Below are 25,746 nucleotides of genomic sequence, written 5' to 3'. Positions count from 1 at the left end.
ATCTTACCAGAAAGGGCTGTTGCTATGCGGAAGTAGCTCTTCTGCCTCTTCCCCCACCGCGGTCCTCTTCTTCTTCATCCTTTCTCATGGTGTCTTCTGGTGAATGGGATGCGCTGCCTTCTGGGAACTGTGTGTATACCAGGAGGCAGCCGCCCATTCACAAAGCGCTGTGCGAGTCGCGCATGCGCAGTAGGAAACGGGCAGTGAAGTCGTAAGGCTTCACTGCCTGTTTCCCTTAGACAGGTAAGTGTCCTTATTAAAAGAGAGAAAATAAATTCGGGAGCGGGTAACAAACCCTGGGATTTTAACGATGTTGATGGTAGAAAATCAATCCAAAACAGTAAGATAAATACAAAAATAATAATTTATTCATACATAAATTTTACATATAACAAAATACAAGACAAGACATGGATGGTCTCATTGATGGTAATAGCGACTAAAAAGTCGCAGAGGAACCTGTTGGAAGGGGCCCGACATGTTTCGCTCGTTGAGCTTCATCAAGGGCAATACAACAAGCTATAAAATAAAGAAAAAGAAAAACAAGAATAAGGCATTGTATATATTGCCAGAAATAACAACAGTTTGAAAAACAACAAACCGGTGCTGTTAAAATACAAAATACATAATGTATATTCAAACAAGATAAACAAGGGTCAAATATTTGTAATACACGTAGTTCATGAGAATACAAGGGTCACATAAACATTTTGTACAATGAAAGGACCGTGAGCAGACTTACCTTTTATCCAAAGTCCAAGATCATCCAATTGCATTAAAATCAGCCGTGTACCATTAAGTAAAACTGTGAAAGAAAATTCCACAGTATTGAGTGCCTCCTTCCGCATGCATCCCAAAAACCGCATCCACCAGGCAGTCCGAATGAGGTATTCACAGTACTATACTAAATAAAGGTAAGGAATCATGAATACTGGGAGAAAGAGACCCCCAAAAGGAATTCTGGGGGGACAATCTCTGAAAATGACACTAAAAAGATATGTGCAAAATATAATTGAAAAAGATAATAGTTGTATATAGATATGAGTACCTTCACTAGGCAGTTGGATCGGATCCAATGAGGCTGGCGAAACTGCGTCCAGCAAAACAGGGGTTAAACAAACCAATATGCACTGGTCAATGGTAGACAAAAATCTCAAAGCAAAGCTGGTTGCTGAAAAAAGATATATATAAAGAAAGGAAAATCAATAATGGTGTCAATAAAAACACCCAAAGCCATGTTTAATAAAATACCATAGGCAAAAGCTGTATAGGAAGACCAAAAAAGGCAAACAAACCTGTTTGAAAACGTTGAGGTAAAGTGCCAGAGAAGTGGTAAGGCACAAACAGCCTGGAGACTCTGATATCTCAGAGCCATGAAAAAGGCAAACACAATTAGCCTTTAAATACCCCCCAGCCCAGCATGATGCAAAGCTGCTGGGGGTGGGCCATAATCTGACAGGGCCTGATGACAGGTGGGCTGGATTGGGGAGATCAGAATGATGGACAGCCCCATCCACAACAGTCCCGCCCTAGGATGACGATGCTCTAATACGCCATCTTGGATGTGGGAACACAACCTGGCAGACTGAAAAACGGACTGACAGGGCGGATAACCCACTCCAAATAGTGCCAGCCAAGGGGGAAAAGAGGCGGCAGGTGGGCAGGCTGAATGAAAGGAGAGACAAACAACCCCATTGGAAAAATCCATGATGGTTGTTGCTCTTAAAGGGGCAAGATGACTGACCTCATTACCCAAAAACAACAAGGGTGGCAGAATTGTCACCCCGGGCGTTTAGCACAGACGTCAGAGGGCATCAACAGAAAGAGAGGGATCACCCTAGCGGACCCACCGATTGTTGTTTTTGGGTAATGAGGTCAGTCATTTCGCCAGCCTCATTGGATCCGATCCAACTGCCTAGTGAAGGTACTCATATCTATATACAACTATTATCTTTTTCAATTATATTTTGCACATATCTTTTTAGTGTCATTTTCAGAGATTGTCCCCCCAGAATTCCTTTTGGGGGTCTCTTTCTCCCAGTATTCATTGTTCCTTACCTTTATTTACTATAGTACTGTGAATACCTCATTCGGACTGACTGGTGGATGCGGTTTTTGGGATGCATGCGGAAGGAGGCACTCAATACTGTGGAATTTTCTTTTACAGTTTTACTTAATGGTACACAGCTGATTTTAATGCAATTGGATGATCTTGGACTTTGGATAAAAGGTAAGTCTGCTCACGGTCCTTTCATTGTACAACATTTTTATGTGACCCTTGTATTCTCATGAACTACGTGTATTACAAATATTTGACCCTTGTTTATCTTGTTTGAATATACATTATGTATTTTGTATTTTAACAGCAGCGGTTTGTTGTTTTTCAAAATGTTATTTCTGGCAATATATACAATGCCTTATTCTTGTTGTTTTTCTTTTTCTTTATTTTATAGCTTGTTGTATTGCCCTTGATAAAGCTCAACGAGCGAAACATGTCGGGCCCCTTCCAACAGGTTCCTCTGCGACTTTTTAGTCGCTATTACCATCAATGAGACCATCCATGTCTTGTCTTGTATTTTGTTATATGTAAAATTTATGTATGAATAAATTATTATTTTTGTATTTATCTTACTGTTTTGGATTGATTTTCTACCATCAACACCGTTAAAATCCCAGGGTTTGTTACCCGCTCCCGAATTTATTTTCTCTCTGTTTATACCGGGATGTGGTGTTCATTGATTTGAGTATCTGTGCCTCATTCATTTATTTGCTTGTCCTTATTAAAAGTCAGCAGCTACAATGTTAGTAGCTGCTGACTTTAAAAAAATAAACAATTTGCAGCTTTAAAGCACAGTTCCAGCCTGATTAAACGTCACCAGCTACAAATACTGTAGCTGCTGACTTTTAATATAAGGACACTTACCTGTCCAGGGTCCCATGATGTCAGCACCCCAAGCCGATTCCTCCACCTGGCTTGGGTGCAGGTGTCAGCATTGCAAGTAAGGGATATCACTGAGAAAGTCCTGCCCACTGGGACGATACGCATGCGGGAGGACCCGATCACATCAGCCACAGCCACCTTCCGCTCACTGTCTCGCTGAGATGTATAACTGAAATGCATATATGCCTAGTACTAGGCTAAAAGTGCTTTACTTGTGAGTAAACTTTTTTACTGTATATATAATAAAATTCACTGAACTATACAGAGAGCAATATTCATGTCTCATTAATTTTACATGGTACAACGAGTTTATCTGACCCCCGTTGATTGCGAGATCTGACTGGCAATTTGGAGCGGTGGAGTCCTGTAGCTGTGGAATCTCTGCAGAGGAACCAATCATCTTTTAACCCCTATTGGGAGAAGGTTTGTTTGACCTGTCTGTTGATTCAGAAGGTCCACTTAGTGTGGTGAGAAGCTTATATTGCCTATGGTGGAGGTCTTATCACGAATATACGCAGCTAAGAAGCCTTTTCAAGCACAGTGATCACAGCTGAGGATTTCTTCCTTTTTACAACCTGTTCCTGTTTTTCATTTCTTTATTGATGCATGGACTTATCTCTCTGATTTTGGACTATTGTCTTTTAGATTGAATTTTATGAAATCTATACATGAATTTTAGTATTATGTCATATTTGCGTTGCACTATTTTTTTTTGTAAAGGATGGGAAACTAAGGCCTCGTACACACGACGGAACATGTCCGATGGCGGATTTTGGTCTGATGGCTGTACACACCATCAGACCAAGTTTCCCGCGGACAGCGAACGCGGTGACGTGGCCGCGCCGTCGCCGCGGCGATGTGCGCGACCCTGGAAGGTCAATGCTTCCACGCATGCGTCAAATCACTTCGACGCATGCGAGGGCTTTCGGCTGAGCGGACATGTCCGGTGAGTCGTACAGACGACCGAACATGTCCGACGGACAGGCTTCCAGCGGACATGTTTCTTAGCATGCTAAGAAACATTTGTCCGCTGGAAACCTGTCCGATCCGCCGGAAAATTGTCCGGTCGGCAGCACAGACGACCGAACATGTCCGCAGAAACTGGTCCGCGGACCAGTTTCAGCAGACATGTTCGGTCGTGTGTACGAGGCCTGACAGTGAAGCCTGCAAGCTTCACAGTCGACTTCCTACTGCGTAAGAGCGAGACGCACTGCGCTTTTCCGATTGGTCCAGTCGGCTTCTGCCACTGGGCCACAGACAGGTCCCAGAATGCAGTGGGGAAAAAGAGGAGGGGCCGATCCAAATGCGGAAGTGATGTACCTTGACACGGCAAGATAGGACGGAAGTCAAGCTGCAAAAGAAAATAAAAAGGTACAAAAAAATTGTGTTCAAGACCTAGTTAAATTTTAGCCTGAAACTTTACTTTAACCACTTGAGATCCGCGCTTTAGACAAAAGACGTCCACAGCGCGGCTTTCAAGTGCCGGTTGGACGTCCTGTTGTTTACATTCCCTGTGCGCGCCGCTGGGAAACACTGTGTCCGGCGCATCGCTAGGAAGCCGATTCGTGTGTCTGGTGGCCGCGATGTCCGCCAGGTGCCCGCGATCGGCGGTGACAGCAGGGACGTGGAGCTCTGTGTGTAAACACAGAGCTTCACGTCCTGTCAGGGAGAGAGGAGACCGATCTGTGTCCCTTGTACATAGGGACACAGCATCGGTCACCTCCCCCAGTCAGTCCCCTCCCCCCACACAGAACACACCCAGGATACACATTTAACCCCTTCCTCACCCCCTAGTGTTAACCCCTTCACTGCCAGTCACATTTATACAGTAATTAGTGAATTTTTATAGCACTGATCGCTGTATAAATGTGAATGGTCCCAAAAAGTGTCAAAAGTGTCCAAAACGTCCGCCGCAATATCGCAGGCCTGACAAAAAAATCGCAGATCGCCGCCATTACTAGTAAAAAACAAAAAAAATCATAAATCTATCCCCTATTTTGTAGGCGCTATAACTTTTGCGCAAACCAATCAATATACGCTTATTGCCATTTTTTTTTAACAAAAATATGTAGAAGAATACGTATCGGCCTAAACCGAGGGAAATTTTTTTTTTTAAATGGGAAATTATTATAACAAAAAGTAAGAAATATTGGGCCAGATCCACAAAAGAGATACTCCGACTTAAGTGCTGTTCAGTCTGTGTGTAACTTTGGAAACGATCCTCAAAAGGCTTTTTCCAAAGTTAGGCAGAAGATCCGGCATGTGTAATTGAATTACACTGCCGAATCTTAGGATGCAGTACCGCATCCGCCGCTGGGGGCATTTCGAGTCGAAATGCCGTTTCTAGTATGCAAATTAGCACTTAAGGCGATCCACAAAGCTTTCCAGCTTCCTTTTTGCGCCGTAAGTGTTATTTTGCAAGTGTAAAATTAGGGCTGGTTCTACAAAGTGTAAACTAGTCACACCTTGTAAAAGCCCATTCCAGCGACGGCATTTGGTATGCTTTCCCGAGGGAGAACTCCACGGCAATTTGTAAAAACAAAACCGGCATGGGTTCCCCCCCAGGAGCATACCAGGCCCTTAGGTCTGGTATGGGTTGTAAGGGGACCCCCCTACGCCGAAAAATCGACGTAGGGGGTCCCCCTACAATCCATACCAGACCCGTATCCAAAGCACGCTACCCGGCCGGTCAGGAATGGGAGTGGGGACGAGCGAGCGCCCCCCCCCCTCCTGAGCCGTGCCAGGCCGCATGCCCTCAACATGGGGGGGTTGGGTGCTCTGGGGCAGGGGGGCGCACTACGGGCCCCCCCACCCCAGAGCAGCCTGTCCCCATGTTGATGAGGACAGGACCTCTTCCCGACAACCCTTGCCATTGGTTGTCGGGGTCTGCGGGCGGAGGCTTATCGGAATCTGGGAGTCCCCTTTAATAAGGGGGCCCCCAGATACCGGCCCCCCACCCTAAGTGAATGGATATGGGGTACATCGTACCCCTATCCATTCACCTGTAGGCAAAAAGTAAAAGTTAATAAACACACAACACAAGGCTTTTTAAAATATTTTATTATTCTGCTCCGGATGCCCCCCCTGTCTTCGTTATTAGCTCAATTAGCAGGGGGGGCTTCTTCTTCCGCTCTCCGGGGGTCTTCTCCGCTCTCCGGGGGTCTTCTCCGCTCTCCGGGGGGGCTTCTCCGGACTCCGGGGGGCTTCTTCCATCTTCTCCCCTCTTCCGCTCTTGACTCGGCGAACCCCGGTTCTTCTGCAGATGTCCGGTGCCTTCTTCTTCAGCGCTGACTGCCTGCTATGTTTGTGTGTTAGCTCAATTTCTAACAGGCAGCCGGCGCGGTCTTCTGTGGCGTCAGGGTCTTCTCTTCCTTTCTTCCGATGTTGCCTCGTCGCCTCTTGTCGCTGTAATGATGGAAGCGCGCCTTGCATCCCATTTATATAGGCATCACCGTCCCATCATGCTCCGGCAGATACCCACGTGGTGGGTGCCTACCCACGTGCACCCACCACGTGGGTACCTACCGGAGCATGATGGGACGGTGATGCCTATATAAATGTGATGCAAGGCGCGCTTCCATCATTACAGCGACAAGAGGCGACGAGGCAACATCGGAAGAAAGGAAGAGAAGACCCTGACGCCACAGAAGACCGCGCCGGCTGCCTGTTAGAAATTGAGCTAACACACAAACATAGCAGGCAGCCAGCGCTGAAGAAGAAGGCACCGGACATCTGCAGAAGAACCGGGGTTCGCCGAGTCAAGAGCGGAAGAGGGGAGAAGATGGAAGAAGCCCCCCGGAGTCCGGAGAAGCCCCCCCGGAGAGCGGAGAAGACCCCCGGAGAGCGGAGAAGACCCCCGGAGAGCGGAAGAAGAAGCCCCCCCTGCTAATTGAGCTAATAACGAAGACAGGGGGGGCATCCGGAGCAGAATAATAAAATATTTTAAAAAGCCTTGTGTTGTGTGTTTATTAACTTTTACTTTTTGCCTACAGGTGAATGGATAGGGGTACGATGTACCCCATATCCATTCACTTAGGGTGGGGGGCCGGTATCTGGGGGCCCCCTTATTAAAGGGGACTCCCAGATTCCGATAAGCCTCCGCCCGCAGACCCCGACAACCAATGGCAAGGGTTGTCGGGAAGAGGTCCTGTCCTCATCAACATGGGGACAGGGTGCTCTGGGGTGGGGGGGCCCGTAGTGCGCCCCCCTGCCCCAGAGCACCCAACCCCCCCATGTTGAGGGCATGCGGCCTGGCACGGCTCAGGAGGGGGGGGCGCTCGCTCGTCCCCACTCCCATTCCTGACCGGCCGGGTAGCGTGCTTTGGATACGGGTCTGGTATGGATTGTAGGGGGACCCCCTACGTCGATTTTTCGGCGTGGGGGGGTCTCCTTACAACCCATACCAGACCTAAGGGCCTGGTATGCTCCTGGGGGGTGAACCCATGCCGGTTTTTTCTTTGAAAATTGGCATGGAGTTCTCCCTCTCAGGAATGCATGCCGAGCGACGCTGTAATTTTATTTATTTTTTTCCCCGACGCAACTTTTTTAAGCCGTCGCGATCCTCAAAACTCGGCGTAACGTAACTTCGCGCATGCGCAGTACGGCCGGCGCGGGAGCGCGCCTCATTTAAATGGGACTCGCCCCATTTGAATAGGAACGCCTTGCGCCGGCGGAATTTTAGTTACACAGCCTGAAATTTCTAGATAAGTGCTTTGTGGATCAGGCACTTAGGTAGAAACTTTAAGGCAGTGTAACTTAAATGGGATTTTTTAAGTTACGCCAGGTTTTTGTGGATCTGGCCCATTGTGTGTTTTTTCAAAATTTTCTGTCTTTTTTTGTTTATAGCGCAAAAAATTGTATGACCGTGCAATTGTCATTCAAAATGCGTCAGCGCTAAAAGCTGAAAATTGGTCTGGGCACGAAGGGGGTTTAAAGCGGGGTTCCGGCCACAATTTCACTTTTTAAATATAAATACCACTGTAATACACAATCTTAATGTATTCTAGTAAATTTAGTCTGTAAACTAAGGTCCGTTTTGTTAGGTTTTGTTAGGTTGTTACAGCATTTAGACACTTTATAAAATAGAAATTGACAGGGGCCATCTTAAGTGTGGGAATCATGAAGCCAGACTGTATGACTTCCTGGATTTCAGCCTTGCAGACCTCGCACATGCTCAGTGCTGCACAAGCAGTGTCCGATCAGGTTTCAGCACCTGTGCTGTCCAAGTCACATGATTCTTTGAGACTGGGGAGTGCACAGACTCCTGGAAAGTTACACCCACTACATTCCCAGGAGTCTGTGCGGTGTAGGTTAGGAAGCATTAAGCACCTAGGTGCAGGAAGTGGGAAGATTAACTATTCTGCCTAGCAACAACACTTTGAAGGCATCTAAAAAAAAAAAAAAAATTGGTAAAGGACTAATGACATTTTTTTAAAACTACTGATGTAATGTTATATTTATGGGTGGAACTCCACTTTAAGTACCCAGTAATGAAGTGGTTAAACTCCCTTTCAACAGATGCAAGGCCTGTTTACATTGGTCAGTCCATTGGCTTTGGATCGACTCTCGAGGCTTCCTGGACCCCTTGGTTTGACTGAATGATCTTGGTAATTCTGAGTCATCCTCCTCATCCTCACTCCTCGGGAATTCTTTGAGGGTTCGAGTTATCTAGACAAATCCCTCTATGAATCTTCGGTAGTAGCAGCAGAACTCTAGAATTAACCTCAGTTCAGTCACTTTCATTGGTCTTGGGCATGAGGTAATGGCTTCTAACTTCTTGGGGTCAGTAACCACTCCTTTAGCGGAGATGATGTGTCTGAAATAAGTGACAGAAGGCTAAGTGAACTGACACTTCAGGGGAAATTTCAAGTCCTTATCATGAAGTCTCTTTAGGACCATCTCAGAGGCGCTTTCAAGGGTTCTGCCAAGGACGATGATGTACTTCGATCAGGTTCATGTCTCCTATTGTCTTCTCCATCAGTTGCTGGAGCTCCTGACGGGCCTTGCAGCATTCTGTCAAACTTGTAGAACCCTGGATGAGGGCTATATTCCCTCTATCTTCTGGGTGCATGGAAATCTGATAGTGTCCACTCTTTGGGTTCAATTTGCTGAACCACCTTGCATTGACAGGCATTATAGAGCATCTTCTTTCCAGGAGGTGTTGTACAGGTCAGGAATAGTTCTGTTGAGTGTGCGATAGTCAATGCACATTTTCAAAGAACCATTCTTTTTCTTCACCACCACTATAGGGGAGACATAAGGACTCTGTGATTCTCGAATATGCTCATCCTCTCTAACGCTGCCAATTGCCCATGGAGATCTTCCAGATCACCCAATGGAATCTTTTGGAGTTTCTTCCTGAATGGTTTGTCCTTTACTTTCTCACTCCTTTCAGGTGAAATTGGGGTACTCTGCAGGTAGAACCTCTCTACTAGAATCTCATCTTCAGTTTTCTTCACCAGATCAGATGATGACACCGGGGTAGCTTGATTCACATGTCCTATTAGCATTTGGGCCCCTAACTTTACTGGAGAGTTATGCCACCTCTCTTGAGTATCTTTTCAACTCTGTCTATTCGCCACAACTTCCCCACTCCTTCTGCTGGGGCTTTCTGTTCCTGTACTATGTGCTGATAAACTTTTAGCATGGGGTGTACACTCACAGTATGTCATGTATGAGATGAGGAAAGTGAATAGTCTCCTAACAAGATCAGTGTCTGTTCATACTATCAGGGAACTCTTGTTGGACCCAGGTGGACAAGGGCACACAATGGTTAATGTATCGAATGTCTCTAATTGCCCAACCATCGAAGAATCTGAAGCCAACTTCATTGGCAGTTAGCCATCATAGGGAAAATTCTGGGTTCCAAGACCCCAAATTTCCAGCTCTTCCAACTTCTTTATAGGTAAGTGCTTAACATACCTGCCGTAGAAGTCTCCGTACAGCAGATTCACCTATGCTCCCGTGTTTAAAGGGCCTTTGAGAAGATGTCTTCTACTTGAACTGATACAATGGGAGAAGGCCCTATTAGCTTGTCAGAGATTTTTGCAGGACAATGTAATCATAACCCGAGCAGGCCTTTTGACCGAACTTGACATTTCGGATGGACTCTGCAACAGTTCCTCCCAAAAAAAGTTTCCCAGGGCGTTAAAGAAGTCTTCCCCTAAGATAACTGAGGTTGCTGGCATAGGAACTCATTTGGTGGGTGTAGCGAGACATTCTCTGGATTGGCATTTGGCAGTCTCAGCTGAACCAAGTGGTCTTCATTGCCATACCGCATACCAGCCCCCTGAAAGCAGGTAGAAATCCCCCTTCTTCATTCTAGAAATGTGTAAGTGTAAAAGGTGAATTTATCCATTTCCATGTGTGAACACTGGCTAGTCAAGAACTAGTTTCTGTAAATGCAAGTTGGATCTGTTCTTCCATCCAGGTGTCTTCAGGGATATCAGCCACCATGCTTGACTCCCAGTGGCCATTTTGCTCTTCACACCCCTGGGTTGCAGCAGCAGGATTATGTTGACTGTCTCTAGCTCGCCTCATTGTCTTGGTTGTTTGCACACAGGAAAGAAGGATCCCAGATGAGCCCCACGTGTGGCACTTACCCCCCAGAGGAACTGCTTGGTATGATAGGTTCTCTGTTCTTTGCCACAATTCTGGGAAATAATTTGGCCCCTCTGACACAACTGGTTGGTTAGTGGGATGCTGCAAAAACATACGGACTCAGTCATTAGTATACTACCCCCAATTGTATCATAATATAGAAAATAGACACCAGGCTATGTAGTGGTAAATACAAAAAAGGATATTATAACTAAGCAAAAAAAAAAATGTTAATACTCTGAAATCAATGAACAAGTAAAGGAGTTAGTTTAAATAAAGTAAACTAGCAGATGAGAATACTTGGCTATACTCTGGTGGTTTATGTAGATTAACGTGGTACTGAGCAAACTAACCTAGTATCTGCAAAGTCCTTGACGCTTGAAGTTCACAGCCCCATTCACTTTCACAGTGCAGCTTTCTTTCCGGACTACATTTTCCAGTGCCCTGTCTGGTTGCATCATCCATGATGGAGAAAAGATTAGCTCTGCATCAGCAAATCCTCTTTCCTCTCTATTACTTTTGATGCAGCAGGCACAGACACACAGCCATGAGCTCTCCTTTAGTCGGCAGAGCATCTGGCTACAACTGTATATCCTACAAGCATAAAATAAAATGTTGTAACATTTTATTCAAAACACACACAAACTTGTATGCCGCGTACACACGATCATTTTTCGGCATTGAAAAAAAAAAGTTTTTCAGCATCTCGAAAAAACATAGTTTTTTCCAACTTCATCGTTAAAACGACATTGCACACACACGATCGTTTTTAAAAAATGCTCTAGCAAAGCGCGGTGACATACAACACGTACGACGGCACTATAAAGGGGCAGTTCCATGCGGATGACGCCACCCTTGGGACTGCTTTAGCTGATTTTGTGTTAGTAAAAGACGATTCGCGCTTTTCTGTCTGTTACAGCGTGATGAATGTGCTTACTCCATTACGAACGGTAGTTTTACTAGAACGAGTGCTCACGTCTCATAACTTGCTTCTGAGCATGCGCAGGTTTTTTACGTCGTTTTAGCCCACACACGATCATTTTTTACAACATGACATTGTTTAAAACGTCGTTAAAAAATGCAGCATGTTCGGGGAAACAAATTGTCGTTTTTCAGAACCCGAAAAATCATGTGAAGCCCACACACGATCTTAAATGACATTTTTTTAAAACTTAGTTTTTTTCATGCCGAAAAATGATCGTGTGTACGTGGTATCAGACGTGGTCAAGGACATGTTTTATATTGAAGTCACACTTCTAAGCAGCAGATGGGGGAATTTATGAACCAATCTGCTTTCAAATAGTAAATCAGTCTCACTACCCTTTTCCATTGCCATGCTCTGCATCAAAATTGATTAATGGCCCTTCTGTATTCTTAAGAAAGTTGTATCAGCATTGATGATAAATCAACTTGCCTTTTAAAAGTCACAAAATGCCCTGTATTAGTGACAATGGTAAGTAAATGAGCGAAAACTTCACTTTACAAAGAATACCCAATTATAAGCAAAGAAAAATAAAATAAACAGCATTTTTGCTTGCACATGATTGGATGATGAAAGTCAACAAAGTTTCCTCTCATTTACTAAGCTCTGGAGCCGCTGCTCTTGCAAAGTACATAGTCTATTGCAGGGGTAGGCAACCCCCGGCACGCAAAGCCTTTTTTTGCCCGCACTTGACTCCCTCCCCATCAGCAGATCAGCACAGGAAGTGTCAGTGAGACACTAATGGATTCCAATTTCAGAATTCCCCACACCACACCTGCACTGAGGGCAGGGCCAGATTAAGAACATCATGGGCCTGGTGCTGAGGATTTTGGTGGGGCCTTTTATAAATAATAAATAAATGCGTGGGAATGACATCAACGCAGCCCGGCCAAGGCAAGTGACCAAAGGCACAGAACCCAGAAGGAAGACCGGGTGAAGATGGAAGCGTCCGGGCCCCGCCGGATTCACCACAGCGCAGCACTGGAGGGCTCAGTCTGAAAATTTAAGTGTACCCTAATGTGCTAATATGCTGTGTATATTTGTACGTTGTGGCATAACCTACCCCAGGGCCTCTAAAAAGTAGTAATGTCAGGAAAGTTTACTACCGCTTTAATATCACAGGATCCCAGGAGCCCCTTACTGACCCGGTGGGCGGTGGCCCTTGGGCAGTGCCTAAGTGCATAGTTGCCAACATTTTAAAAATATTTATATTTAGCAACACTGATTAATGTACTCACTGGCAGAACACAATAACACTGCAGGAGTGATTCCCCCGTCCACAGGTCAGCAGGTGAGAGGGTGTGTGGGGACAAGCTGGGGAGAGATACCTGTCAGTGGCTGGGTAGGCCCTGGCTAGTATCAGAGCCAGATACACACAGGTTACATATGCCACGATCGTTAGAGCGAGAACAATAATTCTAGTACTAGACCTCCTCTGTAACTCTAAACATGTAACCTAAAACAAATGTAAAGCATCGCTTAGGATACCAAAAAAAATCATGCTAACTTTAGTGGGTTTTTTTTATGAATGAAACAGTTTATTTCCAAAAAAACACGTTTGAAAAATTGCTGCGCAAATACCGTGCTAGAACTGCGCAATTAATCGTTAAAAAAGCGTTACTACTGAACCCCTGCACCCTGTGTCCCTTTAAGCCATAGCCAGTATTCAGCACAATGACAATCACACACAACCACTTTTTCTCAGCTGCGGGGGGGCCCAACTTATGATTCTGCACACAGGCCCACTGCTTTCAGAAAATGCCCCTGACCTGAGCTCATCATTGTGCATCCATTCCAAATGCCTGTATGTGACATACGCATACCATACAAGCACGTGTGTTGAATGCAAGAGGTGGATCAGCAGGATGAGTGTGCCAGGACAGGTAGATGTGTCTCATCTCTGCTTCCTTTAACCACTCTGCATATCACGTGTAGCGTCGGGTCACTTTCAGGACCGGTGCTATGTTCAATTTAGGGGAGAATTCAGAGAAGTAGTTGGCTCTGAATTGGTTTGACTGTTTAAATTTAGGGTTTCTGCTCCAGCTTGGCTGTGCTGTGGGCTGACCTTCCTGTTCAGGGACTCCCGTCACCCCCGGACGGCAGGTGGCAGCAGTGTGGTCAAGTGCTAAGTGCCCTTAGCGGCCAGTGGAGTTGATATTTCTGCTGTGCATGCTGGGGAGGGGTATAAAGGGGGCAGACACCATTACCTCAAGGTTCTTTCTCGTGTGGCGCCCACCATTGGGCTAGCCATTCCACGACACCCCTGCATATGGCCCTCCTGGCCGGGGTGTGCGTGGGCAGCAGTGTTCCTGGTTCCGGGACCACGTTGGCCCGGAGCGATTGATCCGCTGTGTGGACCCAGTGGCTGACTGGGTCCCCAATCTGGAAGGAGTCCCAAGCTCTCCGTCCGATTGGAGGAAGCTGACCGGTGAGGAGTCTGTCCGGGAGATACCTAGCACAAGGCTGGTGTTCCAGGAGGGGCCTGTTTATTAATCTGGGACCACCTGAGTTCTGACAGGCTGGGTGTTGGTCGCCTGGTAGCTACTGACTGTACAAAACTACCTGAAGGAGATCCGGGTGCTGAATCTACTAAGAAAGGATTCTGGACCATAATTGTCTCCAATCTTATGGGAGTGTCTGTGGCAGAGGCCTAATCCTAAATTCGAGTGACATTCTGGCTGCCAGGCTTGTGAGAGAGGCCTGTCCAGGTGCGCTATACTCATTCCGACTGGAGTGGCGAAGTAAAGTGTTTAAGGAAGCAGGACTGTTTGCCGTGTTCAGTTATACCTGGATCTACTGTCTTCTATTTGCTATCCCTCACCTTTCTACTGTTTATCCGTTTTTACCCGGCTGGGTAATAAAAGCACAAGGACATTCTATTTATTTCAACTCTCATCAAGTACCCTAGACGGTGGAGATACAGAGGTAACGTGCCACCCAAAACAAACCAGCAGCTCCTTCAGGGGTAGTGCTACACACAGATATTATAGATGAGAAAAGGGTACGGTGGTGGAGCAGATAAGCAGGAGGGTACAGCGGTGGGGAAAATAAGTAGGAGGGATTCAGAGGTGGAACAGTGGTGGGGTAGATGAGAAGGAAGTTCAGCAGTGGGACAGAAGAGCAGGGGGGTACAGTGATGGGCCAGATGAACAGGGTGTTCAGTGTTGGGGCAGAAAAGCAGGGGGGTAGAGCAGTGGGGCATATGTGAAAGGAGGTGTATTGGTGGGCAGTGGCGGCTGGTGCTCAACATTTTTGGGGGGGTGCAAATTAAAAAAAAAACAATTGCAGCCTCACTGTGCCCATCAAATGCAGCCACTGTGCCCATCAAATGTAGCCACTGGGCCCATCAAATGCAGCCACTGTGCCATCAATTGTCACCACTGTGCCATGCCATCAAACGCAGCCACTGTGCCATGCCATCAAACGCAGCCACTGTGCCATCAATTGTCACCACTGTGCCTTGCCATCAAACGCAGCCACTGTGCCATCAATTGTCACCACTGTGCCATGCCATCAAATGCAGTCACTGTGCCATGCCATCAAATGCAGCCACTGTGCCATCAATTGTCACCACTGTGCCATGCCATCAAATGCAGCCACTGTGCCATGCCATCAAACGCAGTCACTGTGCAATGCCATCAAACACAGCCACTGTGCCATCAATGTCACCACTGTGCCATGCCATCAAACGCAGCCACTGTGCCATCAATTGTCACCACTGTGCCATGCCATTAAACGCAGCCACTGTGCCATCAATTGTCACCACTGTGCCATGCCATCAGACGCAGCCACTGTGCCATGCCATCAAACGCAGTCACTGTGCAATGCCATCAAACACAGCCACTGTGCCATCAATTGTCACCACTGTGCCATGCCATCAATTGTCACCACTGTGCCATGCCATCAAACGCAGCCACTGTGCCATCAATTGTCACCACTGTGCCATGCCCTCAAACGCAGCCACTGTGCCATGCCATCAAACGCAGCCACTGTGCCAATTGTCACCACTGTGCCCTTTGTCACCACTGTGCCCTTTAATTGTCGCCACTGTGCCCATTGTCGCCACTGTGCCCATTGATGCCACTGTGCCCATTGTCGCCACTGTGCCCATTGTCGCCACTGTGCCCTGTAAAATGCCGCTGGCTCTGATAGGCACTTCCACACAGCCAACCAGCTGCCGTTATTCAGGTGGCCGGCGCTCACCATCCGGCCATCTAAATAGTCGGCAGCAGCGGCAACAATAACATAGATTCATGCAATGCATGAATCTATGTTATTGTAATCGGTGGCAGTGCGAGAGCTCCGGCGCCCTCTATAGAAGCACCGCCACTGTTGGTGGGGAAGATAAGCAGGGGGTTACAGTGGTGAGGCAGGAGAGCAGGGAGAACAGAGGTGGGGCAGAAAAGCAGGGGGTACAGAGGTGGGACAGATGAGCAGGGGGTTACAGCGGTGGGGCAGAGGATCAGGGGGTACAGAGGTGGGACAGATGTGCAGAGGGGTGCAGAGGAGAAAGGAGGTACATCGGTGGAACACATGAGCAGATGGGACAGATGTGCAGGAGGTAAAGTCGTGGGGCAGATGAGAAAGGGGGTTACAGTGGTCGGGCAAATGAGAAGATAAGTTCAGTGTTAGGACAGATGAGAAGATGGTTCAGTGGTGGAGCAGATGTGCATGGAGGTACAGTGGTTGGGCAGATGAGAAAGGGGGAACATTGGTGGGGCAGATGAGCAGGGGGTTACAGTGGTGGGACAGAAGAGCACGGTGGTACAGTGGTGGGGTAGATGTACAGGGGGTTACAGTGGTGGGCAGATGTGCAGGAGGTTAAAGTGGTGGGGCAGATGTGCAGGGGACTACAGTGGTGGGACAGATGAAAAAGTGGGTAAATTGGTGAGGCAGATAAGAAAGGGGGTACTTTGGTGAGGCAGATGAGCAGGGTGGTACAGTGGTGGGGCAGATGTATAGGGGGTTACAGTGGTGGGGCAGATGAGCAGAGGGGTTACAGTGGTGGAGCAGATGAGCGGGGGGGTACATTGGTGGGGCAGATGAGCAGGAGGGTACAGTGGTGGGGCAGATGTGCAGGGTAGTACAAGGGTGAGGAAGATGTACAGTGGTGGGGCAGATGAGCAGGGGGGTACAGTGGTAAAACAGATTTTCAGGGGGGCAGTGATCTGAGGTGTGAAGGTGCATGAGTTGGGGCTGATCTGAGGCGTGAGAGTGCAGGATATATATTTCTCAATACTAAAGTATTTTTTTTTTTAAATTGTCATAAAATCAGCATGCTCAATCTCTTTGAAAACATTTTTCGGGAACACTGTGCTTAAAAGGTTGCCTACTCCTGGTCTAATGTGACCCAAGGAGATCATGCTGACTTTCGATAAGGTAAAACTAAATTCTCTACTGCTCCAAGCCTGTGAAAATCCAAATCCTACAGTTTTTTTTACTGAGGGTGTTGCTGTATTTGTTTCAATTATGCAATTAAAGCCCAATTCCACAAGGCTCCAGGATTAAAGGGACAGAACTAGGCATGTCAAACTAATGTTGGCTTGTGCATCGCATAGTTACCCATTATGTGACACTTACCTGCAGGAGAAGCTTGTGATGTCCCCGTCTTGCTCGCTAGCAGCGAGCGTCCATTCTTCACCCCTCTTCCTTTCCGGGGCCGCGAACTCCAGCTCTGTGATTGGCCGGAGTCACGTGACGTCACTCCCGAGCAGTGGGGGTGCGTCCATAGAGGGCGCAGGAGCGCCGCCCCATCTCGCTCCTGCACCGCCACTGAAAAACAATACATAGATTCATGCATTGCATGAATCTACGTATTGTCGCTGCTGCCGCTGCCGCCCACTATTCAGATGGCCGCCCCCCTGGCGAGCGCCGGCCATCTGAATAACGGAATCTGGTTGGCTGTGGAAGTGTCTATCAGAGCCAGCGGCCTGAGGGCTGTAATCGGCTTCCAAATAGTTAACCAAGGGACGCGCGGGGTGTGCATTCCTTGGTTAACACTGACACGCATCTCAGCCAATCAGGTTCACCGGATCTGGTTACCAGTAACCTGATTGGCTGTAACGACATCGAGGGCGGGACTACATCGAAGGATCGTGGAGGGGGATCCAAAGATGGCTGATTGAGTAAGGTAAGTGCCAGGCGGGGGGGGGGGAATCTGGCGGAATTTTAGGAACAAACTGGTAGCAATTGATGGGCACAGTGGCTGCGTTTGGCATGGCACAGTGGCGACAATTGATGGGCACAGTGGCATGGCACAGTGGCTGCATTTGGCATGGCAGAGTGGTGACAATTGATGGGCACAGTGGCAACAATGGCATGGCATAGTGGCGACAATTGATGGGCACAGTGGCGACAATGGCATACAGTAGCACAGTGGCGAAAATTGGCATGGCACCGTGGTGACAATTGATGGGCACAGTGGTGACAATTGGTGGCACAGTGGCTGTGTTTGATGGCATGGCACAGTGGCGACAATTGATGGGCATAGTGGCTGCGTTTGATGGCATGGCACAGTGGCGACAATTTTATGGCACAGTGGCGACAATTTTATGGCACAGTGGCGACAATTTTATAGCACAGTGGCTGCGTTTGATGGGCACAGTGGTGGAGTTTGATGGGCACAGTGAGGCTGCAATTGATTTTTTTTTTTTCGTTTGTTTGCGCCTCCCAAAAATTTTGAGCACCGGCCGCCACTGCTCCCAAGCATGCGTGCCCTTTCTATCTCCGGCACATGCGCAGAAGAAATCGCTGCACGGCGATTTGTAAATATCTCCTAAACTGTGTAGGTTTAGGAGATATTTCCAGCACCTACAGTTAAGCCTTAATCTAGGCTTACCTGTAGGTGAAAGTGGTATGAAAGGGTTTACAACCACTTTAACATTAGCTTTGCTTGGGGCATGCAGCAGGGTTTTACTTGTCGGATGGAAGTGTGACGGTATCGGTATGATATCCCCGTCAAGCATTCCCTCCTCTCCATACAAGAACATCACAGGATTCCCCACACATGAGTCAAGACTGGATGCTGGAACCAAGACTGTTTATTGACACAAAAACTCAGCTTATATGTGGTTACAGCCTGTTAGGAACGCCCCCCTCACACAGTGGGGTTTCCCATACAGATTATAGGAGACAAGTCGGAGCCGACCATGCAGACACGTTTCTTTAGATAAAGACATCAGGGGAGTTAATTAATACACTGAAGCAATCAGAATAATTAACATACTACTTCTCTAATCATTTAGCCTGATGATACAATACACATCTTTTAAGGGTAAACACAGATCTTCCTCACACAACACAATAGATCAATTAACCTTTAGAATAGTGAGGGGACATTAGCACGTCAATAACCGGTCAGAGGAATGAATCACACATGAAATTCCTTTCTACCTCTAACACACAGGGCAAGCAGGGAGCAGTAAACTGAGACATATAGGCAAATGTATCACAGGAAGCATTTGGGCAGCTGCGCTGCCGCCCAAATAATTCCACAGACCCCTGTAAAGTGCTCTAGCCACGCACGTGGCTCCCTGCTATGTATCCCAGACTTTGCTTGCCCATCTCCGTGCCCAGTACCAGCATATCGGGTGCTACAGGGTAGAGGGGAGTGCGAACATACGTCCGTTCTCCTCCCCTTCTTTTTCCTGACCCGGAAGTTATGTGTATGTCGTCAGTCCTGGGTCCCCATTGACATTTTTCATTGGCCATCAATGCTGGGAAAATAATGTAATAAAGTATGACGTGCATTGCATTACATTCAGTGGAGCACAGGGGAGAAATCCAGGGTCTTTTAGACCCCGGGTGTCTACTTATAGAGATTATGTCACCAACAAATTGCGATGAAGAAATACAGTTAAGGAAAAAAAAAAAGCCTCCCTGATGCTGTGGTGAAGTGTTATGCTAACAACCTGCAGCACAGTCTGTCTCCCCCAATGTCCTCACAATTTTATTTTCTCTCTACAGAGCCCGAGTCATGTTATGTGTAGTTCCAATGTCATTCTGTAATATAGGTTCAGTCTGTATACAGACTACATCTCCCACAAGTCATAATTGCACCCAGCAGGCTCTGCCCTTCCCATAGTCCACAGCAGCTCAGTTTTCTCTTCCTCTCTGTGATCCCTGGTGGTGGGTGGGGCTTTCCTCCTGTTCTCTCTGTCTTTGCATATGGTTCTTAACAGCTTGGGGGTGGGAGGATTGAGGAAATAGGAGCCAGCAACAGTAATAGCCCAATATTTGCTGCCAGATAGAGCAGCACTGTAAACTAGGGGTTGTGTTTCGGGTTACAAGCAGCCTACTGTTGCTGTAAAGATTTACTTTAGTTACAGGCGGGTCTACAGTCAGCAGGATTGGTGACAAATATTTTGGCAGGAAAACAGCTGGTCAATGAGGCCTGGTACACACGATAGGATTTATCCGCGGATACGGTCCGCCGGACTGTATCCGCGGATAAATCCTCTGCGGATTTTAATCCGATGGAGTGTACACACCATCGGATTGAAATCCGCGCCGAATTCCCATCGCAGTGATGTGTCGCGCCGTCACCGCGATGATGACGCGGCGACGTGCGCGGCGCTGTCATATAAGGATATCCACGCATGCGTCGAATCATTACGACGCATGCGAGGGATGGGTTCGGACGGAGTCTGTACAGACCACCGGATCGATCCGCTGGTGCCGATTCCAGCGGATAGATTTGTAGACATTTTTAATTCGGAAATATCCACGGATAAATATCCGCTGGAACGTACACACCAGCGGATCTATCCGCTGAAACCGATCCGCTGAGATTTTTCAGCGGATGGATCCTCTCGTGTGTATGGGGCCTGAGTGTAACCTTTCCCCTCACTGGGCAGTATCAGCTCTGTCATCTGGACTCACCTCTGGGATATCTTCAGCCTTCCTTTTGTATCTTCTAACCTGCTCCCCTACCCACCCTCCCTTTTTTTCTACCTTTCAATCTCTACTGAGAGGAACAGAGCGGAGATCTGTCAATGTAAACAGACAGATCTCTGTTCTGTCAGGGGAGTAGAGAGTGATCGTCTGTTCCTAGTATTTAGAAACATCGATCGGTCTCCACCCCCAGTCAGTCCCATCCCCCACAGTTAGAACACACACTGAGGGAACACATTTAACCCCTTGATTGCCCAGTAATCAGTGGCTATTTTTAGCTATGATCACTGTATAAATGTCAATGGTCCCAAAAAAGTATCCGATCTGTCCGCTGCAATGTTGCAGTCCCGATAAAAATTGCAGATTGCCGCCATTACTAGTATAAAAAAATTAAATGCCATAAATCTATGCCCTATTTTGTAGGCGCTACAACTTTTGTGCAAATCAATCAATATTCACTTATTGCAATTTTTTTACCAAAAATATGTAGATGAATATATATTGGCCTAAACTGATGAAGAAACTTTTTTGGGGATATCTATTATAGCAGGAAATAAAAAAAACATTGTGTTTTTGTTTTCAAAAGAATCGCACTTTGTTTATAGCGCAAAAAATAAGAACCATAGAGGTGATAAAATACCACCAAAATAGCCCTCTATTTGTGGGGAAAAAAAGGACATACATTTTGTTTGGGTAAAGCATCGCACAACCGCGCAATTGTCAGTTAAACCGACACAGTGCCGTATCACAAAAACACTTCTCGGTTACCTCCCTCTGGCTTCTAGAGGATTCAAGAAGGAAGAAGAGAAAGAGAGGTGGAGCTGCCTGGGGTGTTCTAAGGAGCCCTGACCAATCCCCAACTTGGATTGGCAGGGGGCAGGCCTCATTAAATGCCTATGGTCATCCCAGCTAGGGAGGCGTTGTCAGGTAGAAGAAGCTGGACATGGAGCACTAGGTTGTTGGGGCCTTTGAGGTATCCCCCACTCTGGGGGGGGGTGATCTTGGGCCTGTGGGGTTCGGGTGCAGGTTGGAGATGCTCTGAGTAACAAAAAGGATCTGGACAGGAGGCACAGAGGGGGACCGACAAGGACAATGGGAGCTAGTGTTGCAGGAGGGATCCACCGGAGTGCAGCCAGGAAGGCTGGTGAGTGACAGGCACAGTTGGGAGAGCTGGGGAGGCATGCCAGAGCAGACTGGGAGAGTGCAGTCCGAGATGGATGTAGAGCCAGCGGGTGAGACTGATGTCATGGGCAGTGAGGTCGGGCAGCTGCAGCCAGGAGGGCTGGCAGAGCCTGAAGAGGACTGACTGGGAACAGTAGTCCACCAAAAGGTCGGCTAGCACTAAAGACTTTCTTAAATTTGTTGCTACACTAAAGGAGCCTACGATCCCTGCCTGCAAATGGCAGTCAATAAGGCCTGACAGAGTTAGAGTTGGGCCTACCAAGTGCTAGCTGTACCAGGAACCAAGTATTGTACATGAGAGAGAAAAACAGTCTACAAATAAGCGTTGTGCTGGAGATTTGGAAGTGTAAATAGAGGTTCCAACTAATCATTCAATCGATTCTACTATTGACTTTAGGCATCCTAAAATTTCCCTTACCCTATCCAAGTTCAAAATCCCTTAATAAAATACAAACGAAAAATATGGACTTAGAAAAAGGTGGAGTTGCGCTAACTAATATGTGATAAAATATGTCTTATCCAATCATAAGGGACAGAAATACATATAAAAAAGTCCAATGATGAAAACAATGAAGAAAGTTCATATAAAAAATGTGGTATAACAGATAATGTGATCAGTTCTGTGAAAAATCTAATTCAAAAACAGCTATCCAAAAGTAAAAGGAAATCTGGATCAGAGGATAAACCAAGGACATGGATCACAACTTCCTGGTATTACTGACCCTTACCAGATAGAACGATCCAAATGGATCAAGCCAAGCAAGTAGCCATACACCTGGGCTGCACAGGGAATCAGAATCTTGAAAACGATCTTCCCAATGGTCCTCCAGCAGAGTATTCAGGAAAAAGCAAATAAACTAAAATAGTGTGATACTGTATGGAGTGACTGGTAAACGAACAGTTCGTTTACCAGTCACTGGGGGATGATATATGCAAGTGCTCCATACAGTATCACACTATTTTAGTTTATTTGCTTTTTCCTGGATACTCTGCTGGAGGACCATTGGGAAGATCGTTTTCAAGATTCTGATTCCCTGTGCAGCCCAGGTGTATGGCTACTTGCTTGGCTTGATCCATTTGGATCGTTCTATCTGGTAAGAGTCAGTAATACCAGGAAGTTGTGATCCATGTCCGTGGTTTATCCTCTGATCCAGATTTCCTTTTACTTTTGAATAGCTGTTTTTGAATTTGATTTTTCACAGAACTGATCACATTATCTGTTATACCACATTTTTTATATGAACTTTCTTCATTGTTTTCATCATTGGACTTTTTTATATGTATTTCTGTCCCTTATGATTGGATAAGACATATTTTATCACATATTAGTTAGCGCAACTCCACCTTTTTCTATGTTAATTTTTGTTTGTATAAACATTTTGAGTTTGCAGCTGTATATTGCACTAGATAAGCGCACTTTTTTTTCCCTTTTGAAAAATATGGACTGTTCATTGTTCCAAGAGTGACTGGGAAGTGAATGCCGGGCAGGGCAGGGTGGCAGGAGGACCAAAACTTTCAGCAGCACCTATGTTGGTACCGCTACATGTGCATGGAGAATGATGCATTTCCCTCTTTACAATCACTTTCTGCTGTTATGGAGAATGTTGTGTTGCACGGTCTGTCCTCTTCAGTCAGCAGAGGGAGAACTATAGCCAGAAAAGTCTATGGATTCCTATGCTGAACGCTGAGAATTGTTGGATGTGAAGTCCAGGAAGTAATTCATAATGTGGGGCTTGTGGACCATTTTCACTATAATTCCCAAGGTGTACAGGAAGGGGGGGGGGGTCTTGATGCTTTTCTGAGACTGTTCAGTTAGACTCTCTCTCTTGGCGCAGAGGGAACCAATGAGAGCACATCTGCAGGTAGGCCGGACCAGCAGAGACACCCAGGGCAGCGCAGCACAGATTGCATCTGCACCATTGTCGCAGGGAGACCAGACCCTCCAATCTTACGGCTGAATCTCTGGAGGCCTGAAACTGAGGTCCCCCCCCCCACATTTCTACAGCGAGAGATCATAGCTACAGCACATGGACTGGTGAGAGGGCACTGCCCATTCTTCACACTGCTAGCAGGGACTGAGTTACTTTTGAAAAAAAGAAAGAAAAGAAAGGGGCTTGTGGGACTTTGAGTGAGGCACAAGACACGTGGTAGGAGAAATTGTAAAATAGTTTAATTGATATATAAACAAAGCATACCTCATAAACATACATGATTGAACATGAGTATTTTTTACAAAGCGATGGCATACAAAACATAATATATATATATATATATATATATATATATATATATATATATATATATATATATATATATATATATATATATATATATATTTATTACACACACACACCTGAAATTGCATAGTACCCCATGGAAGTGCCTAGTATAAAAAGCCAAATGCTTATAGATTAATGGAAACAAAGTGGTTATAAGATACAAATCAATCACAGTTGAGGTCAAGCTATGTGTTGGGTACATGATGACAACGCGTTTCATGGCCAGTCGCCACTCATCAGCAGAAAACGCATAGCATATCTAAAAAAATAATATATATTTTTTTTAAAAAGTACCAAATGTTTTGCCCCGATAGTAATTAATAAACATTAAAAGGCTGGAACTCCGCTTTAAGGATTTCAAGGTGAGGAATAGAGGAATTAACCTTACCAGTGGCCCCTATGGCGGTAGCTACATAAAACCCTGAATTAGCCTCGAATAAGCACTGATTTTGTGCGAAACGTCGGCTGTTCCCCTGTTCCTGTTGTTTTGATTTGGTGATGCATCTGCTGTTCATTTAATAAAAGACAACCTGTACGGTTTTCGGAGTGCGGCTATCCATCCTTCATCTATCTTTTATGCTTGCCTAGTGCACCGCCAGCACCCTTGGAATCCTGTAACAGTGTGTGACCGTATAGTAGACCCACCTGGAGCGGTGACTTTCTTTCTTCTATTAGCTACATAAAACAAATAGAAAACAGATGATATAGCTTCAATCAACTCAGTAGTGTCTATTGTTGTATAATTCTAAATCAAGTAGTGACCTCTAGTGGTGAGAAGTATAAAAACTCTAATATAAATGTTCTATGGCTTTATTTAGCTCATCAATGATTAGCAAACCAAGTCTGTATATTCACATGGTCTCCATATGGCAAAACTTTTGGAACTTGTTATTTTGCAGTGGCTTAAAAATATGTTGTATATAGGTTAATAAAGTTGCATCCTTATTATGATATTAATTATAGTGTCATGAGACATTATTGAAGACATATTTATTCATGCTAAAATAAAAATGCCTACATCACTAGAAGCTGTAGTAATAGCAAAAATGTGAAAACAGAAAAAAAAAAAAGATATATCATTAAAAACTGCTCCTTGTATATATAAATAAAAATAAATCAATCCTGAATAAAACCTCTCGCATGTATGCAAATGTCATAAATTTGTGCAAAAAGTAGCAAAACTGTGCAAGCATATTAACCACTTAAGGACCGGAAGATTTGCTATTTGCCATTTTTTGTGATACGGCTTGAACTGACAATTGCGCCGTCATGCGACGTTGTAAACAAAATGTCCTTTTTTTCCCCCCACAAATAGAGCTTTCTTTCGGTGGTATTTGATCACCTCTGCATTTTTTATCTTTTGCGCTATAAACTAAAAAAAAGACCAACAAATAAAAAAAATAAAAAACATTTTTTTGGAAGAAAATAGTGAACCACGCAACTCACTAACTGAACATATACATCATACATGCAAATTAATACAATATATGAAGCAACCACTAGGTGTCCCCAGCAGGTTGCTAACCATAAAGTGACAGTGCAAAATATATATATATATATATATATATATATATATATATATATATATATATATATATATATATATATATATATATATATATATATATAAAATCTCAATTTCATATGGTGACCACCAGATCTCTCCAGTGTTTGACAATATACTTTTGTAAACTTTTTTATAAACTTATAGTGCAATGTCCAAAAGTAAATGATAATAAGTGAACAGCGAAGTCCATTCAATTCCTATCAAATGATATCCAAAAGTGCATGTGATTCCATATATCAAACAACATAGGGCCAGATTCTCGTACAGCGGCGTATCTTTGCAGCGGCAGAACGTATCCGATTTA

At 45.7% G+C, this 25,746-nt stretch overlaps 1 long non-coding RNA gene across 1 annotated transcript; it reads right to left on the bottom strand.

Annotated features, from left to right (window-relative positions):
• Nucleotides 1-346: 346 nt before the first annotated feature.
• LOC120939589 lies at nt 347-1,390 on the bottom strand. Its single transcript, XR_005749283.1, has 4 exons — nt 1,296-1,390; nt 1,049-1,171; nt 743-899; nt 347-519 (listed from the first exon to the last, which is right to left on the bottom strand). It is a non-coding gene; the product is annotated as an uncharacterized LOC120939589 (long non-coding RNA).
• Nucleotides 1,391-25,746: the final 24,356 nt, after the last annotated feature.

The sequence above is a fragment of the Rana temporaria genome, chromosome 5 (genome assembly GCF_905171775.1).
Source record: "Rana temporaria chromosome 5, aRanTem1.1, whole genome shotgun sequence".
Classification (NCBI taxonomy): domain Eukaryota; kingdom Metazoa; phylum Chordata; class Amphibia; order Anura; family Ranidae; genus Rana; species Rana temporaria.
This window is presented reverse-complemented; position numbering and strand designations above follow the sequence as displayed.